Genomic DNA, 19,242 nt, shown 5'->3' with positions numbered 1-19,242 from the left:
AACTCCTGGAGAAAAACATTATTCGCTTTCTGACGTAGCGTGAGGAGTGACCAAACAAACGCCGCAAAGTTTCCTCCTCCCTGCGCGCGCTCAACTTCGCAACTTTTGACGAAAAATTCCCCGCGATCCCTAGGCGGTGCACGAAAGCACGAGACAGTGCGGGGAGGCGAGCGTTCACGCCGCTCGCTGTACGTTGTCTTTGAGCTCTCTAGCGCCGACAATCCCGTCATGCCTCGCCCTGGCGAGGAGCGAGAGCAGACGACGAGAGTTTGTCTGCTATAATGCGGCATTCGCACAGCGGAACCGAAAGACGCTCAAAATCGCGTCCCGCGGGCCACAAACCCAAACGCGAGCTTGAATTGTAAGCGTCTGATATTTCACGAACGGAGGAATCGACGGCCCGTGTTTTATTTGCAAAATTTGAGTCGCTTTGTTGCCGTGCAGACGCTGAAACCTACCAGTGTGTAATGAAAGGCCCAGGACAAACACAGAGGCCGCGAGATATCGCATCATGTATGTGCGGGTGAAAACTGTAACATTTTCGACAAAGCTCCCTTGCCAGAAACCCGTGACTCATCCACTCAGCGTCCGGGAAGGCTAAACATGGAGACGTCTCGAGGCTCACGCAAAGTCATATTTGTACGGCAGCTATCTTGCCCCGTCGTATTTTTTTTTTTTTTGAGAAAGCTCTCGTTTTCAATGCCCTCACAAGAGAAATAAAAAGTCTCACGAAACGTATTGTTAGATGTTCCAAAGAACTAGATTTAAGCCGCATCCTTTCAGTGGTTCACTCATTATACTATGCTTAAAACGAAGCAAGCTCTTGCGCGTACAGTGCCATCAATTTTCTCAAGTTTCGGAAACTTACGCCGTCTGTAGATATTTCTAACAGCCGAGTTCCGTAATTGCAAGTCATCGCAAATATAAGTTACACGTTGCAGCAACCTAAGTTTATAGATAAACGATGGCTGCGACTGACGCTCTCGCATGCCCACCCATCACGTCGAACAAAAAGGCTCTAGTTTTGGTTTGAGGCCGGTACTTTTCTACAAAACCTACGGCGTCAGCACCAGTCTGCACTCGGTGCATTCGGCAAGTTCGTTCGGGGCCTGTTCTCCGTTCAGCACTCCGCGGGAGCAATGCATTAGAACTCTCACAGTGCAACTCTGGATCGCGGATTGGGAGCCCGTCACTGGCCTCACCGCGGCTATTGCTTGACAACAGGCAATACGCCGCGTCCTGTCTAGTTTTCCCTTTGGTTTCGTCCTTGTTGTTTTGGCGTATTACACCATGAGGCAATGAACACAAGTCTAAGGGAGAAACACGCAAAAACAGGAAGCTTGTACGCGGTGTTCGAGGGCGAGTATTTTATGACCTGCTGCGACGATTATATCAGGTGCTTGAAGATCAAATAGACATTCGTCAAACTTTCGAACATCGATTAAGAAAAATGGCCCGGAGGACCACCGATTTTACCGACGTCGCTTGCGTCGGTTGCTAAATAAATGGCGCGTTCAGCGACTGAACGGCACGCTCCGAGTTTCAGTTTGTCACGGAAGCCCTCGTAGCAGTTCAAAGAAAAAGCTTTCCCCATGAAGTACTATGACAAGCGGTTAAAACGATGCGATGCGACTGTCCCCAGTAAAGGGCTTCTAACTTATCGTTTGCTGAGCTCTGATGACTCCCAGATCACGTCTGACTCCACAATAACTCTCGGTAGCCCTTGTCTCATTAAACACATCACAGTTAACGCCCAACAAAGTCGCCCTCCACCCTCAACCACACAACATTTATTTAAACAAGATTGGTATTCTAACGCATTTAATATTCTTGCCCACAATATTAACTGTTATTTGGGGAAGCACGGTAGAAGTTTCATTATCGAGAACAAACTACTAACGTAATAAAATTGAGTTTTCCCGTTTCTCCTATTGCATGCATTAGCTCATGTCAAGCGATGACTGCCGGTGGTGCTGCTCGACCCCAGCAATACAGGCCTATATCCGCGATCCAGCCTACTAAGAGATCAGTGGTGGCAGTGCTATCAGACATAAATCGTTTATTTGCATCGGTACACCCATACCTGCCGGATGTCGGGACGAGGCGCAAAACCGTACATCCGGCCAGTATTGAAGCCGGTTTTCGGCTGAAATTGCCTCGACACTCACCAAGAAGCAACGCGCTTCTTCGGCGACTCGTTTGCGTAATTTATTTGTTCATTCATTTTATTGTGTCCCGGGCCACTGTGTGCACCCCAAAAAAGAAATGTACTGCGGTAATTACACCTTGACGAGAAGCAGGCACGTGGCCAGGATTTTGTTTCAGGGGGAGGGGAGGGGGGGGGGGCGGCCATGACAAAGTGCTCTATGAGGGGGAGGGGGGAGAGGAGGCCTCAGCAAATGGAAGATTTCGGGGGGGGCCTTATGGTTCCCCCCCTCCCTGGCCACGTGCCTGACAAGAAGGGGTATTGTAGTTTTACATCTTCAAAAGGGTGTAGTACATTATCACACGTTTTAAGGAACGTGTTTAAAAAATCACGAATTTTTAAAGGTGTGAGGTTTACATTTTTTTATAAGGTCTATTGATACACTTATTAGAGGGTTATTTATGGGACACCCTACTTACATGTATAAGGGTGTGAAAATGTTGAATGTGTATATACCTCTAACTGAAGAAAATCTCTTTCATGTGATTACATCGCGTGCCGATGAAACAGTCTGTCGATGACACTTCGTTCGATGAATTGATTTGACCGCCAATGAGCAACGACTGCCAGTAGAATTTCGGGCAAATAATTCTGCCGGCTGCCGGGAGACTCGACCCTACCCTAGAATTACCCCGGCTCTTGTTTGTTTTCCAAGATTCTAAATTGTATACCAACTTATTAGTAAGTACCTCTTCGGATATTACAGAAAAAATCGATGGCAGCCGCAAAACCTCTGACAGCCCGACTCACAGTCATGTGGGAGACTGACAGGTGCTCGTCAGTCGCCACCATGCCTTGAAAGCTACCGGTTCCGAAGAACCGCAGCGCAGAGAACTTGTGGTTCCACGGTCATGGTAGACGCGATTGTCGGCCGCCTCGAAGTCTGGGCGCTGAACGAAGCTCGTCGCAGAGTCAACGCGCAACGGCTCTCGATAGCCGGTACTGTGGCCGAAAGTCGTCGTCGGGGAGTTGAAAGGCGTCCCCTGTGGTCTCGGTAGCGACGCCGGCGATGGCGGAAGACAAGCTCGGCCGCAGCGTACGGCACCGCCATGTTGACAAAGTTTAACTTCGCCTCGATCCGAAGCGAAGATCTCGAGCTCAAACTACGGCTCTCGCAAAGTTCGGAAACGTCACTTTGACGTCAGCGACAACTTCGACAAACGAGGTTTTTTTTTTAACACAAACTTTGGAGGGATTTGGAGCATCAGCCGGTCGCCTAGGGACAATCTGCAAAGCATTAATTTTCGCTTGGCGTAGGGATGTAGGGACAAACGGGCGCTACGTCATCGGCGATGCCGTTCAATCAGCGGGCTCCTCGCGCCCCTCACGCGCTGCACGCGCGCCTCGATGAACTTCGCTACATTCTGCCTCTCTCAAAGAAATTAGCGTGCGAATGATTGACACCTCGCTCGGCGCGACGTCAGCGTCGCGAGAGTCCAATTAGCGCGTTCCGCAAACTTTGGGCACAAAGTTGTGCTCGACGAGTTTAGCGACCCAGTACTTCGCCCCGATCAACATCATTCACCACGTGGAGATGCGGTTGCTTTTTATACTCCGTTTCACCGAATGATGTACCGCAGGGAAGGCTACAAGCGCGAGCTCCTTGCTCCAGGGCACGTCTTGGCGGCACAAGCTCTCGTGCACTAAGGGCTGCTGCCAACGCTATGAGCTCGCGCTTCTAGCCTTCGCTGCGGTACAACATAATGTGAAACGGAGTATAGTAGAAGGAACAGACACAGAAAGGAACGTCTCAAACTCAGCTCTCAAACTCAAACGTCCCTTTCTGTGTCTGCTCCTTCTACTGAAAAGTTTTAGTAGTGGGCTTTACATCGCGAGAGTTGAAGCCATAGCTCCGTTTATGGAAGAAACTGCGTAGAACATTCTTCAGCATTTCAAAACGAGAGGCGCCAATATCGACGAGAGTCGCGTTTGCACTCCGACCGAGGATTTTTTTCTTATTGTTTCGCAGAAACAGAGCTACACTTCGATATTTCACAACGTAAACTGTACAACCAAATAACATAATATTAGGAATGAGCTCGCTACGCGCAAACACCGATTGTTAAAACAGTAACCAAAAATAACTTACCTCACTGTACTCTTTCAGATACTTCTTAGACGGACATGTCTTTCTGCGGCGGTTCATTTCTTTGCGTTCGTCAAAACGGCGAATGACTAGTGCGGACTAAACATAAGTTTATGAAGTTTCAGCGTTTTAGTCAAAGTCGCTTCCAAGCACGCGCGTTTGGCTCATTTGGAGTTTCAGTTCACATTCAGTATCAACGTTGTTTGGCTCTGGTTCAGAGCACCGTGGCTCAGAGTAAACGATATTCATGGCGGCATTATAATATAAAACATTTTTTTTTATAAAACACTAGTGTTAAGTTCGAAAACAAATACATAATTTCATTTGCTTAACATTCTGTTGGCATTATTCGCACAGCTTGCACATAAAAGTATTTTGCTAAGTTTGGCTTATTGAGCATTTAGCGTGAAAGAGGCTGCTCTCTGGCAACGTTAGTCGTAAAAGCGCGTGAAATTGCCAGAGATTTGGCTACCGTGTTTGATGGTTGACGCGCTCGCACCTGAACTTCTCGCACGATGTCTCGTGTTCTAGTCCATTTTAGCGACGACAACACGTATGACGTGGTAAAAAAGAAGACATTCGCGGAAAGCGATCGTTGGTGACAGCGGGAGACAAAGTCAAGGTAAATTGGCGCGGCATGGGGATTTACCAAGCAGTGGTAGTAGACATTTCAGGTAAGTTGTTCTGGTGGCCAAGTTTGCACGATCTCTTGCAAATACTATATTTTTCTGTAATTTCAGATAATGAACATGACCTATCCCAGGAAATGAACCACCTGATCGCAACTAAGGGCAAGGCCATGGTGCGACCAAGTCTTTTTCAAAATAATCCTCTTTTTTTTTTGGTTTTGTTTCTTTTGCTTTGATGCAATAGTTGATATTATTTATTTCGCTTGGGAGGTAGAAATGTACAGGCGTGCTGATATTGGGGTAAGGCTGACGCCAACGCAAATAGTGTGCCCACAACACCGACGCCGCCACAGGCTTCCTAAAAGAAAAGAAATAAAAAACGAAATCAACGGCGTCTGATAGTGTTGTGTAATGTTGTGCTACCGAACACAACAGCTCAAGCAAATCAATTATTCCTTTGGAATTAATTTACTGACCACGGCTCCGAGGCAAAACTGTGGCCTACGGGTCTCTGGTTTAAGGATTCGAAATCCGGTTGAGGTACCCGCACTGTAACGAAGGCCCATTGCAGAAAGGCGTCGTGAAACTCAGATTTGGGTTGCACGAGATGCACTTTGTTTTTCGGGCACGTAAACTACCAAATTTATCTCTTTTATTGACCACGGCGGACCCTGACCCGACAGTTCTTAGTTGTCTTTTTAAATATTCTTCTTAGCTGGCACATTAACAATGCAAACGTGATTTATAGCTGATCGTCATTTTAGGCCATATCATTTTTATATATCAAGAAATTAAAATCATCTTTGCTCTATCGGCAACTTGCCCAACATATTCGTTACATCAATATTTGAACTCAAAATAATTGATTTTATTTAGCGTTTCCGGGCATACTTCAACGTTTGCAAACTCTGCCTTGAACTGTGTTCTATTACATTTCAGGCGCATCCAAAAAGGACCCCCTCTGCCCATGTAATGCAGGCCCAAGATCTCTTGAAACGGATAATGGACAAAGGCAGTGCTGATGTTTTTAAGACGGAAATTGGGCTTTTAGGGAAAGAAAACAAACATTTGTAGAGGGAGGTGAGGAAACGAAGAAGTATGTGAATTGTTGATGAATATATATTTAACTTTTGGTAGGCCTTGAGGGGCGTGTAAGACTGCCACAGCATATCTAAGAAGCCTGCTCCACGGTGCCAGCTGTTTCCTTTTAATTATATACTAATGGTGATAATACTTATTTTTTCACAGTTCCGATAAACAGCTTAATGGGCACTACAGAGGTTTCTGAGATCGTCTAAAAATCCAGAAATAACAGCCATGCTCAGTCTATTTCCCTATTAAACATGTGTCCAAATGTGTGCAACACTTCCCTTTTCTGCGATATATCACAGAACACTGGAGAGTGCAGTGAGTGCATCCGAACAAAGCCGAGCGACGAAGATGCTCGTCTGCCAATCGCGAGCGCTGGCAGATCCAGCGCTGGCCAATCGCGAGCGTTAATCCGAGTGGGAACTGAAATCCACGCGCATGCGGATTGAACAGCACGCACGCTGCTTCTCCAATTTTTTTTTTTACGCTGTGTAATTTCTTATTTTAAGAGATAGAAATACTACACAATATAATTGCATTCTACGAGGGATAATAATTCGCACACAGGACCCGCGGCATCGAGAAAGAAAACATCTTCCTCAAGTGTTGACGCAAACGCTCAGAGGAGCAGACGAGCGGGCACATCGCTTTCGCGAAAGGAACGTGAGGAGAAAGCATTGTCCGCGTCTATTTCTATCGCCACGGGTACAATAAGCGGTTTTGTTTTCTGAAATTTTGAATACATACTAACTGGCACCTGCCACATTATGTAACAACAAAAAGAAGCGTCTTCAAAAACCTCTTTAGTGCCCCTTTAAAGCATCCTCTGCTGTGCACTGAAAGTGCTCAAATGAGAACGATAGCAAGCAAGAGATATCAACAGAAATGGGGACTAACGCCATGATATATCTGAACGCACTTAGGCCCACCAGGCAATTTTCAAGTCAGTTTTTTTCTAAATCGAACAATAGTTTATAAATACCTCGGATGAAATATATTATTTCAATGTAATATATTAATCTTTTTGAAATTCTTCTCCTATGACAGTGTCATCAATTAATACAACTGTGTATTAACTAAGTGAACAGCACCGCCATATTTAAAGGATGTGCTTGTACACAGCAGGACACATTTAGCGTAAACACGACATCGGCGCTTTCTCGCATTTTGCTCAAGTGTGGTGTTGACGAGCATAACATTCAACTGCTTAGGCCGACGACCTAAATGGGCACTCGCCACAACAAAAGTAATTTTCATGACAACTTTTAAAATCTAAGAGAAAAACAACGAAAACCAGCGATTGCTTGCTCGCACTGAGTGTTAGCCTTGTGTACTTTCCTGCAGTTTCCACGGAACATCAATTATTGAAATCTATAAGGAAGCCCAGGGAACGACAATGTACTTATACTGTTAGGGCCCGAAAATGTGATCTTCCCTGAGAATCTGAACATATGAACGTCACGCTCACCTTTCAGTGCAAATTGTGTAAACTTAGACTTAAAGAAATAAAGAGCGCTCTGCGGGCGTAAAGTTAACTGTATGATGTTAGCAAGCGTCTTGCGGAAGTGCACGTTTTTTTATCGCACCTTGTTATTTCATTTAGTAAGGCTAATTAGGTAACTTTTTCAATATTCGTTTAAGGATCGAAGTGTGAACTGGAAACTTGTAGAGTGCATTGAGAAACACCCAATTGAAGTGTTTTCTACATAGTATGCTTATCGTGCTTTTTTTTTCAGCCTTCAGAAAACGCCTGCAAAATGCACAAAATACTGCAACAAAGTGACGTGTTGGGCTAGTTGGTTTGAGATGAACATCTTGGAACATCAGAAACTTGAACAAGAGTAAAGGAACAACCACGACACGACGACGCCGTCCTGTCGTGTTTGTTCCTTTACTCTTGTCCAAGTTTCTTTCCCGCTGTTTATTCCCAAGATGTTCAACACAAAATACTACATGACAATGCGCTCCCCCTATATATTCTCTAAAGGCCGGAAAAAATTACCACGCCAAGCGCATCATTCTGCAAACAGCTTTTATGGGTGTTTCTCAGTGTGCTCTAAAACTTTCCAATTCACACCTCAGCCCTTGAACAAATATAGAAAAAGTTAGTTAATTAGTCTTAATTAATTAAATAACCAGGCGCACTAAAAAAATCCGGGCACTCTCGCAAGTCGCTTGCTCACAACATGCAGTTAGTTTCACTTCCGCAAAGCACTCCATTTTTTTTAAGTTTGGAGAAAGTTATTTGCCGCGACCTATATATTTGTCTACTCATCCACTGGGCTCCTTTTGCTGTGAGTGATTGGTCTCTGCCGGCAATAAAGCGAGGTATAGAAGCATGGGTACCACACTTTGGTAGTAATTTATTACAGTCATTGAAATACTGCAATCTAATTACTTTTTCGAGTAATTTGGAACCTAATTCACTACATTGACAAAAGTAATTGTAATTGTAGTCTAATAACTTATAGTACTAGTATTAGCAAAATTTGGAATGATTATTACAACCCTTTTCATGATTTCGTCCAACTCTAACTCAGCTCTATGGAGTCACCGAGAGTAAAAACAGCATTGGTTATCTGCCTGGTTGTCCAAGCAGTAGCCAACCAGGACAATTAACCTGGGACAACCTCAATGTATTTCCTTCTCTGACCCCTTCTCTCTCTCTCTTCTATCAGCTTCCAGGGCATTCAAAGCACAAAAACTGCCTCTGTGTTGATTATGTAAACACAGCTAAACTCTCAAAGCACATAAGGGGCACCCAGGACATGCCTACATAAAAAGCGCAGGAAAGACGTCTGCTTTAGGGTCAATTCACAAGCTAATCGACCACACAATGTCGAGCGACCTGCTGCAAAAGATCTCAAAAACAGGTCCCCAGCAGTGCGACCGCTTCATGTTTCTGTTTTAATTAGGCCAGTGAGCCAACGTTTTCACACACACATTCCTGATCTTTGTGAAATTAAGGAAAGGAAGAGCAAACTTGCCAATTAGATAATCGCCTTTGCCTTTAGCGGCCACGCGTGTAGTGACTAAATTTTAGGCAGTACCTGACATCATACGGATACACCATATTATCAAAATGGATCGGCAAAGGGAATTAAAATATGCTCAGGATAATATGATATAAAAATAGTGATTTTGATTTTTCGAGTCATAGGCAGAAACAGATAGAGGTTACTCTAGGTCTGTACGTTGATTTATGTAAGATGTTTCATCTTATTAATCATAATACTGTATTGAAAAGATAGAGCACTAGGGTATACGCGGATCTGCACTAAAACTACGAAACATATTTATAATAGAATTATCAACAGAAACGAGACCAGAGTCCCCAAGGGAGCTTGTTTGGACCATGTTGTTTGTAATATTCATACATAATATAGTACGCTTAAAGGGGCGTTTCTAAGATTGTCTGCTCTTGGTGTTAACTCAATCTACGGGCTCTAAGCATCCTAAGAATAAAAAGAAATTGAGCTCATGCGACGTTTTTTTCCCTGCTAAAAATGGGATCTACGATTGGGACGCGCCCCTTCCCTAGAGGAACTTCCTGCTCAGAAAAGGCGGGGGATGATCCAGCCAAGGCGGCGGCGGCGTGACGACACTGCTCGTCGGCCATCCGTGAGCCACCGTTGCCACAGCAGTTGATGCCGCGTCGTCCGCTATTAGAACGGTGGCTCACGGTTGGCTGACAAGCAGTGTCGTCACGATCCCATTTAGAGGCTCCTGAATCCGTGAAAGTTCTTGGTTTCTTTTTTACTGAATCACATTCTTGAACTGAATATGTCGAGTATCAGACGACTAAATTCGACTAAACATAGGCCCAGAACGCATGTAAGCCGTTATATCGGATCAGGCACATAGCCAGGATTTTGTTTCACGGGGAGTGGGGCCTTGCTCATGACAAAGGTCATACATCGGGAAGGGGGGAGAAGTTTAGTGCATAAAATGCTATCGGTTGAAGTCGCGTAGCTCAAAGGAAACCAGTTGTGAAGTTAACGCATTACTTTCTAAAAGGAATTCGTAAATGTAAAGAATTAGTTTTTGCACAGTAGCAATTCTAATTGTACCTAACTATATTTGGAGCGAAGTAGTTGTAATTGTAATTTAAATACTTTTACGAAGTAATTTACCCAAGTTTTATGGGCACTTCTTATAGTGAAAGGTACTTTCAAAGAAAAGCAGTGTTAAAGGCCAACCAACAAGCAGAGCGGGAGGTTCGTTTCGATTTCTCCTTTCCACCCGAAAGAGAGGGAGAGCCCTCTTCTCGGTGAAGGTTACCTTCCAGACCTGCTTCCCGGGAGAGGAAGGGGGGGGGGGGGGGGAGAACGTGAGGAGGAATTGAGCGAAGGACATTGGGAAAGGGTCTTCTTCCCGCAGAAGGTGCTCCATGCGCGGCGGGCCTCAAGTAAACATGATGTATATTGACTTTCACTATAGTTGTTCGGAAAAGTTTTTTTTTTCTTTTATGACAGCTGCAGACGAATACCTGGAGTGGGCTGAAAAGATACTGAGCGCAGTCGCACGTTCCCAGACCCTCTGCATTGCCCAGGGAGAGGACGTCACTTTTAGTGGAAATGATGTCATAATACTGGATGGGTCAGGCACTAATTCAGAAAGGTAAGTTCTTTGTTTGATCCCCGCCTTGGAAACAGATGTGAGAGCTCATGCACTCGGAGAGGAAAATTACTTTTCTCTTTTCTGGGATGGAACAAGGCAAAATCGACAGGCAGTTTCCTCCTCTCTGCTTCTTTGTCAGTCTGTAATGTCTCAATCTGCAGGTCCGCAGCGTAAAAAATACGTTTAGGCTACGCCACCTTGCTCTTCTGCAAGAAAAGCACTTCCTTTTAGTATTTGGTACGTGCTTGAACACTATTCCTTTACGTGCAGAAGTACCAGGAGCGCCAATGCGGGGCCCGGTTCAATCTCGCCCACCTGTTATCCCTCTTGCACACACAGTCACAAATGTGGACCTTAAAGAGACCAGTGTGCCTCGTCTTCACCAAACATTGTTCTCGGAACTTTGTCAGGTGGAGTAGAATCGCTTGTTATCAGTGTTTCTTGCACCCTAATGCAAACTGCAGGAGCTTTCGCAGTACACTTTCGTGTGAAAACCGCTCACGTGCGAGTAAGTTTCCTGCTCTTGCCCAACATATTTACCAGCCAAGTGGTCAGATTCAACAAAGGTCCGGAGCTGCGAGACGAGCTACAACCAGACAGACCAGATGGCATGCCGCTGCGGCAGGAGCCACAAGGCGTGCCACAAGAGCCGGAGAAGCTAGAAGACGTGCCACAAGAGCCAGAGGAGCTAGAAGACGTGCCACAAGACCCTCCACAAGACTATCGCTCACTTGAACACTCCCCATAAGAGCATCTAAAAGAACACTCCCCAAAGCCACCTCCACCCCCAGCCCCACAACCGCACCCTTCGCAGTGCCAGTTTCGGCACAAGAAACATGACAACATGATACGTATGTAGAAACCCTTTAGGATGTTAGCATTCATGTTTCAAAAACTAGTCTCCAATTTACACCATGGGCACGCCTTAGCAAGGCTTCAACGACCTACACACACCAGCAGCAAGATTGTGGCTCCCAGAGGCCTTATTTAGGAACCTGTATAGGATCCAGAACATCTGTTATTTTGTGTTCTTTGCTCATTGCATGTGTGGAGACTTCTCCATTGCCTGGAAATGAGTGCCAAAGAGACGGGGACTACTATCCTTATCTAACAAAGCCACAGAAGGCTCACTGATGCATTTATCAGCCTCTCTTGTTTTGATGATGAATGCTTTGTGAATTTCTCTTGTGGATTTATGCAGCGGCCTGTTTGGCCGCTGCATAAATGATCACGCGAGAGAGCACCCGACAACTATCAAACAGGCGCCATCAGGGCATTTAGCTGTGCATTGTGATTGATGCACTTATCAGCCCCTCTCGTTTTGATAATGAATGCTTTGTAAATTTCTCTGCTTGTTTTTTTTTTCTTGCTGTGTCGTCCCAAAATGCTTGTATTTCACAACAATGGGCTGCACGGGCACCAATTACAATGCACAGCTAAATGCCCTGATGCCATCTGTTTGATAGTTGTCGTGTGCTCTCTCGCGCGATCATTTATGCAGCCGCCTGTTTGCCCTACATAAGAGCACAGCTGCTTAAACAGGCCGCTGCATAAATGATTGTGCGAGAGAGCACGCAGCCACTATCAAACAGGCGGCGTATGGGCATTTGGCTGTGCATAGTGATCGATAACCGTGCAGCTTGTTGTTGTCCAACACTACCACTTTGGGACGACGCAGCGAAAAACCAGACAGAGAAATTCACGAAGCGTTCATCATCAAAACAAGAGGGGCTGATAAGTGCATCAGCGAGCCTTATCTGGCTTTGTTAGATAAATAACTTTTATATTTGGGAAAAGAGTGGGGACGCTGGAAGTGAGATGGTTTTATTTAGGTATTCAAGTATTTGTGTTTTCTAATAAACTCTCGGTTGCGAGTGCGCCCCGTGTTGTCGTCTTCTTAAATTGTCCCCGTCCCTTTGGTGATCATTTCCACTTATGAACAAACTAGCCCAACTAAACATTTTGTCTTTATTGCCTTGTCCGCACCAAGGTAATCGTTTGTGTATAAGTGGGTCAACTTAAGGCGTCTGTGACAGCAATGGACGCGGTTAGCGAACTCTACTACTGCCGGCCAGCACCTGTGCCTGGGCATGCAGTTTTGGAACATAACTTAACAACCTCTGTTTTCACCTTGGTTGCCCAGAAGCACCACCTAAAGGTTGTTTTTATTGAGGATAGCTATAGGCATTAAATAAATTCAAAGTTTACTTTCATGCTGCACGCTGTTGGTGCGGCAATTAAAAAATCGAATCAAAACTTAAATAAACTATTTCCTGCTAGTTCTTGTCGGAAGACTCTGGGATGCCTGACGCTCCAGCGTAAAAGCTGAAACATGTCGTCTTACCGGAAGCTGGGCAGCGCGAGCTCCATCTACGACGAAGTGAGCAGAGTGCGCTCTATCAGTGTGCGCTGGAAGTGAGATATGGTCATTTCATTTAGTTGGAGTGTGCGCTGTGACGGATGGAGCGCACTCAAGCGCCTTAACTTAAAGCGCCCAACAAAGGGAGGCACTATTCCATAATATCACAGACATGAGTGATACTGTAGAGCTGCTAATGTTTGCAAGCTACTCATTTTCGCGACCTTTAAGAATGAGAAAATTCACTAAATTTAAAGGCCAACCTATAACAGTTCTGTGTTTAAAAAAAAACACGAGTCATCCTCATTTGGCCTGGAAAATCACGAATACCAAATTTATTTTTAGACTGGATGCCTGGAGGAGCCATAAAACCATTCAGAAAGTAGAGCTGAAGCCCCGCCTTACGCGGCATAAAAGCATGACTGGGAGATATTTAAAGAGGAGCGGCATCACGACAAGGGATCCTTGGAATCTCCGCAAGGCGTACCTGATTGATCAAAAAAGCATTTGTTGTTCGTCTTTTGCTGCCAATGTTAGCTCCCATGCTGGGTCTGATAAACGGAAGGTTAGTACTGCTACCACTGTTTGTATAAGTTTTAGTGAACGTTGAACACTCGTGAAGGTTTGCGGCGGGAACTAGGCATCTGTAGCAAACGATGCGCTATTTGGCGAGAACAGAATGTGCTGCACTGGATGACGCTGTGCACTTGTGAAGCGCCGGATCGCGGCAGTGTACACTGCTTGCCTTGTCGTCTGCTCGGTCGGTGCTGCTGAGGTCGCTGTTAATTCCAAACAAGATTTCTGAGCTTACATAAGGCTCCAAAACGAATGAAATGTTTTAATAACACGTGTATGTGATGTTCACATATTTCCATGTAAGTAAACATCCAGTAAGTAAAAACATGTGATGTTCTTTTTTATTCTTTGCATACGCAAGCGTTTGCCGCTACTCGCTGCTAGTCATCGAGAGATGGCGCTCGAGCTTCGCTTCCCAGCTGAAATCGCTTGACGTGACGTCCCGCCCCAGCAAATGTTTATCACATTTGTTTGCATTGATGTTTCTGGAGGAAAAGCTGTTCCAATTCGAATTCACAGGATACAAATGTGCTGAAGTTTATCTCTAGATCATTCTTTTCTAAAACCTGTTTAGCTTCTCTTTAAAGGGCAGCTCCTGGTTTGGTGCTTTTCAACAGTACATATTTTTTAATGACAGGAATAAACTGCGCTGGGAAATATGTTAATTTCACTAAAAAACATTTGCTGAGTTTTTAATCGAAATTGAAGTCCACATCGAAACCGAAACCATTTTGCAACTCAAGGTGGCCACCATTTTGAATAGCTAGGGCCATGACGTCACATATTGTGTTCACGGTAGCTAGAATGCAGGAAGAACTGCTGCTCCAGGTATTATCGCGTTGAGTGCAATTCCACTGGATTAGGAGAGTAACGAGGCGAGTTAGATTTGTTCGCGGTCTGCTGCTCCCTTATGGTGGCCAGTGTGGCCACCGTGAAAAATACTGGCAGAATGCTATGCAGGGAGCTCCTGGCTCACAATATGTGACGTCACAGCCCCAGCTATACAAGATGACTGCCACCTTGAGTTCGGTGTTGCCTGTAGAGTGGTGGTGGGGACGCGAGCGCATCAGTTTCAAGAATAATTTTGTCTCTGAAATGTACGCCTTTCAGTCGAGTTACTTTATGCACATGCTCATGGGATAACAGATGGTGCAACCTTAATAGAAGTCTGTGATCACAGAAACTTCGGCGGAGCTGTCCCTTAAGAGCACACGAAATCTTTTGGTTTGTAAAGGCTCGCATTCCGTCCTCTAAAATTCGTAAAATTTAATGGCCGTGAATACATCCATTGTGCCTGATACGCGAAAAACGTGGGACCGTAAAAATGAAGGATTTGACACTACTTCGTATTATTACAGGCTGTGGAACTTTTGGCGGGATCTGAAATTTTCCTCCCTCAATTGAGCCTCGCAGCAGTGAGACGATGCAAGACTGCCCCCAGTATGGCACTGGTGCTGCTAACCACCATTTTTACGAACGAGGCGCTCCTTGCGTGCTCCATGACGGGACACGGTGCACATGGGCTCTTCAGAAGTCAAGACGTCACCCGTCCGGCTCTCAACCAGACAGGAGTCGACGCCATTCTAGGTTGATATTCTTAAGTGGTTTTAATACTATTCATAAAAGGTGCCATTTTAGACTAATTTAATAGGCACACTTTTGGATATATGCCAGTTGAAGTAGCCAGAGGAAATTCTACAAGGTTCCGCTTAATTATAAAACCAGTAGAATTTCCTAGGAGTGCTACCTAGGTGGTGCCAACATAGAGCAAGTGCTCACGTGCTTTCACTGGTCCTTTCCAGCAGGTGTTCTTGAAATTAGAGTTACATTTACTTTTCTTTCTTCTTACATAAAGGCTTCTGTACAAAAATAAACCACTGCATAGAATGTTCCTGGCATGCATAAGAAAACGTGAAGATAGATGGGCATAATATATAATCCTGGTTGTTTCAAAGTTTACAATGAAGAACAGCTTGCCAACCTGGGGCGCAGACCCATTGAAGCTGATTAACGGCCTTGGCACTCGCTTGAGCGAGCTCAGAGCACAAGCATACAAGCAAGGTGCAGTGTTTTGCTATATAGATCACCTTTAATTTTATACTCACTATTGGTGGAAGAATTGGAATTCTACTCTGCTTATACGTTCTTAACAACACCAATATGTGGCGTGCTATATATCATATTACAAGATATTCCCTCCCCAAAAGGAAGGCAGCTGGCGTGAAAACAGGCAGTGGGCTAGTTCTTGTTACGCTACTGGAAGAATTGTTAATTTAAATTCGGTATGCATTCAACCCAACGACGTAAAGGAGCTTAGAGTGATAAACCGGCAGCTGAAGGTGATCCCCCTCCGCGGCCACAGCCATGCATTTTTTTTTACTCGTACATCGGTTCACCAAATGCATGAAACTATGGCCAAGCGATGGCAGTACCCAGTGTGTGTCGGAGTAGTCTAGGGTAAAACCATTGAATGTTTCCAGAACAGCAAAACTACCAAAATTTGTTTCAAAATCACGCCGTGGCACTCCAGTCGAGCGTCAACCAAGTTCGTCAGCATGACGGCGCTTTGCCATGACTGGTTATGCCACGACTGTGCTTGTGCACATTCTCTTCATCAATTTTTTTTAATGCGAAAGCATTAACTGGTTCAGTGGAGCGAGCTGACGTCATCAGAGGGAAGCGCGAAAATGGGTCCTAGTTTCCGTGCGCCTTCGGTTCCATTGGCTGGTGTGCGTCGACGGGGCTCCCATTGGCCGCTGCGCCACGGCCTCCGAGATCCCGAAGCGCGCGCGCGCTAGTACGTAGCAGACGACAAAGGGAGCGGACGAGCAGACGACAAAGGAAGCGGACGAGCGGCCTTGCATGCTTTTTCTCTCTCCATCAATTAAAAAAAGATTGCGCTGCTCACCTGCACCTTCACCTCCACTTCCTCATTAAAATTATTTTTCTTTGCTCTAGGTCGTTGCACTCCTTTGGTCTCGCTCGTTTGGTCTCTCTCGCCTTGGGAATCACCCAAGTCCGGGGTAGGCCTGTATAGGTCAAGCGATACGTTTTACATACAATTTTCAGTTATTCTGGTCTATTCGTTTCACGTCAATACTGACGACTTCGGCTATGTCGCCACCGATATCGGTCAGTCAAAACGCCTGGGCATAGTTCAAGCTATGCTCAATACTTGCTGTAAGTAGGCACCGTTGGGAACATTCTGCGGCTCTAGTTCCAGCGACGGCCAAACTGCGGCTCGTGAGCCACATGCGGTTCTTCGTGTGCGCAAGTGCGGCGCGTATGATAACAATATCATTATGACCAAAAACTAAGGTTGTTTGTGCAAGAATGCCCTTGAGCAACAGGCAAAAGGGCGTAAAGTTACTGCGTTCAAAGCCGTGGTATGGGTACTCAATGTGAAAAAAAAAAAACATAAAATCAGCAGTCGGAAAGGTTTGCAGATCAAAGGTACGTGACCTGGATCTTAAATTTCGATAGCTTATTTGATTCTTTTCCACATGACAAGTAGAGGCAGCGTGTTATTTGTGCACAATTTAGCACGAAATATTCTGGCAAGGATCGAAGTACTAAATGAAAGGCTGAGCTACACATACAGTTCAAAGACCTGTGAATTGTATTTAGTGGCTTACCTTTGTCTTATCTTTTTTTCTTTCCGATGAAAGCACTTGGCAGACACCAATAAGGTATGTGAAACTAAGGCACTGTAAAATCACGCTGCTTTTATTAAGGTAAGCTGCGTCATTGCTTTTATTAAGCTATGGCGCAGCGTGTATCTATCATATAATTCAGAAAACATGTGGAGAGGGACAATAGTCCTGGCATACAAATCAGTGTTGTAATCATTCCAACCAAACAGCTCCCTGATAATTTCACTTCCCGCTCCTCGACAATATTAATCTAGCCACCCCTGCTGAAGGCAGAGGCACTGAGTCCTGCCATCTTTTTGTGGTTGTCATCACACCTGTAGTAAAGTCACGTGATGAGTAGACAACAGAGTGTACTACTTGATGGCGCTACGTAGTGTGTGTGCATTGGGGGAGCGGGTTTCATTTCCTGCTGAGGAACATAATTTAAGTTGATTGCTAACCCCTTTTACATCGCTGACTCAAATGAACAATGCGTAAATTTTTCAGCACAAACAAGGACAAGGTGTGGGTTAAAATCTTATGGTATATTCCTGTTAGCCTAAAGAGCACTGTTTTGTAATACATTATTGAAACTAACAATCAAAAAGCACGCTAAATTATTGGCAATCGGAGTGTTAGTGTTGGGCGCATACAGCGCCCTATAGTCGAACAGACAGCACCAAATTGTACCAGGGGCTTGATAACGGTGCGATATAACGTATTAAATTGCTAAAGTACGTATCAAAGACAAAAGAAATAAAACACGGAGCTTTTGCAGTACGGCCAAGAAAACTCCAATAACCCTTTTTCTTTGCAGTCAATAATACGGTACATCAGCTATTTTAATAAGTTGTACCACACGGCTATCGAGCCCCTCGTGAACTTTGGGGCAGCCTGTTCGATTAAAGGGCGCTGTACGTCGAATTGAAGTTTTGGGGTGTATTATATGGGACAAGGGGTTTAATAATACACCTTTTGTAATACATTATTGAAACTAACAATCAAAAAGCATGCTAAATTATTCGCAATTAGAGTGTTAGTGTTGGGCAGTGGTGGTTTATCTCTAAAGGGATGTGGAACCGAAATTTGGATTTCACAAAACAAGGCCGGAGCGAAAGGCAGGACGCTACAGGCCCTATAAGATCACTCATGCAGCGGTATTTCGAATAGATGGCCGTATTTTTGGAAAAGGAGGACGTGATTGAACGAAGCCGACGAGGCTGACAAGACATGCCACGTCGCGATTCTCATTCGCTCTCCTCTTTGCTTCGTTCACTTAAGGAGAAGAAAAACCAGGCCGCTTTCTCTCGCTCTCAACTGCTCCGGGAGAATGTCTACGTCACATTCTTCGCTCAGTCACGCATTTCTTTTCTAAAAATGTTGGGAATGTCGCCGGATGAGTAATGTTTTGCGGTTCTTAGAATCTTGTTAAACGCTTCTGCTGCCTTATTTTCTGAAATTAAAATTTCAGTTCAGCATCTCTTTAAAGTAGTGCAAGCCAGTATGACCATTTTTTTATCAAATCAAGTAAAAGTTATGTCAGCACATATTGCTTAATTTCTCTGGTTTACCAGAGAAAATTATTCCTATGCGTAGAAGCAGCGTTTTGCAAATATGCTGCAAATGAAACCAGCATGCATGGCATGTGACTTCAATGCCTGCGACCAACAAAATTCTAAGCAAATTTCGCATGTGACCTCTCATATCCAACAATTTTTTAGGTAGTCGGTATGACTCCTTTTATCTTGTTGAAGCTGCTCATGCTGTTTGTAGCATTATCTGAAATATTTTTATAAAAATGTTTGCCCCATATATTGTCACGAATGGCAATTGATGAGGCGATAATAACTGAAGAAACAAAACGTTTAATGGGGCGATCTTGTGCCCAAAAATAAAAAGGGAACAGAAGAAAGCAGAGCGCCGCGGGCGTCGAAGTCGACGTGACAGCAGAGTCGAACGCTCAGGCGAAAACTGACTCCGGTTCAGTCAGTCAGTCAGAGTATTGGGAGGAGGAAATCAGCGCTATTAGATAGCGCGGCGTTGCA

General features: G+C 44.9%; 1 pseudogene; it reads left to right on the top strand.

The window, feature by feature from the left end:
- Positions 1-4,929: 4,929 nt before the first annotated feature.
- On the top strand, positions 4,930-17,485 carry LOC115323562 (annotated as a pseudogene).
- The last annotated feature ends 1,757 nt before the right edge of the window (positions 17,486-19,242 follow it).

This window comes from Ixodes scapularis, unplaced genomic scaffold (genome assembly GCF_016920785.2).
Source record: "Ixodes scapularis isolate PalLabHiFi unplaced genomic scaffold, ASM1692078v2 PGA_scaffold2__306_contigs__length_199485367, whole genome shotgun sequence".
NCBI lineage: Eukaryota > Metazoa > Arthropoda > Arachnida > Ixodida > Ixodidae > Ixodes > Ixodes scapularis.
The sequence above is the reverse complement of the archived record's forward strand: the minus strand, read 5'-3'. Positions and strand labels throughout refer to the sequence as shown.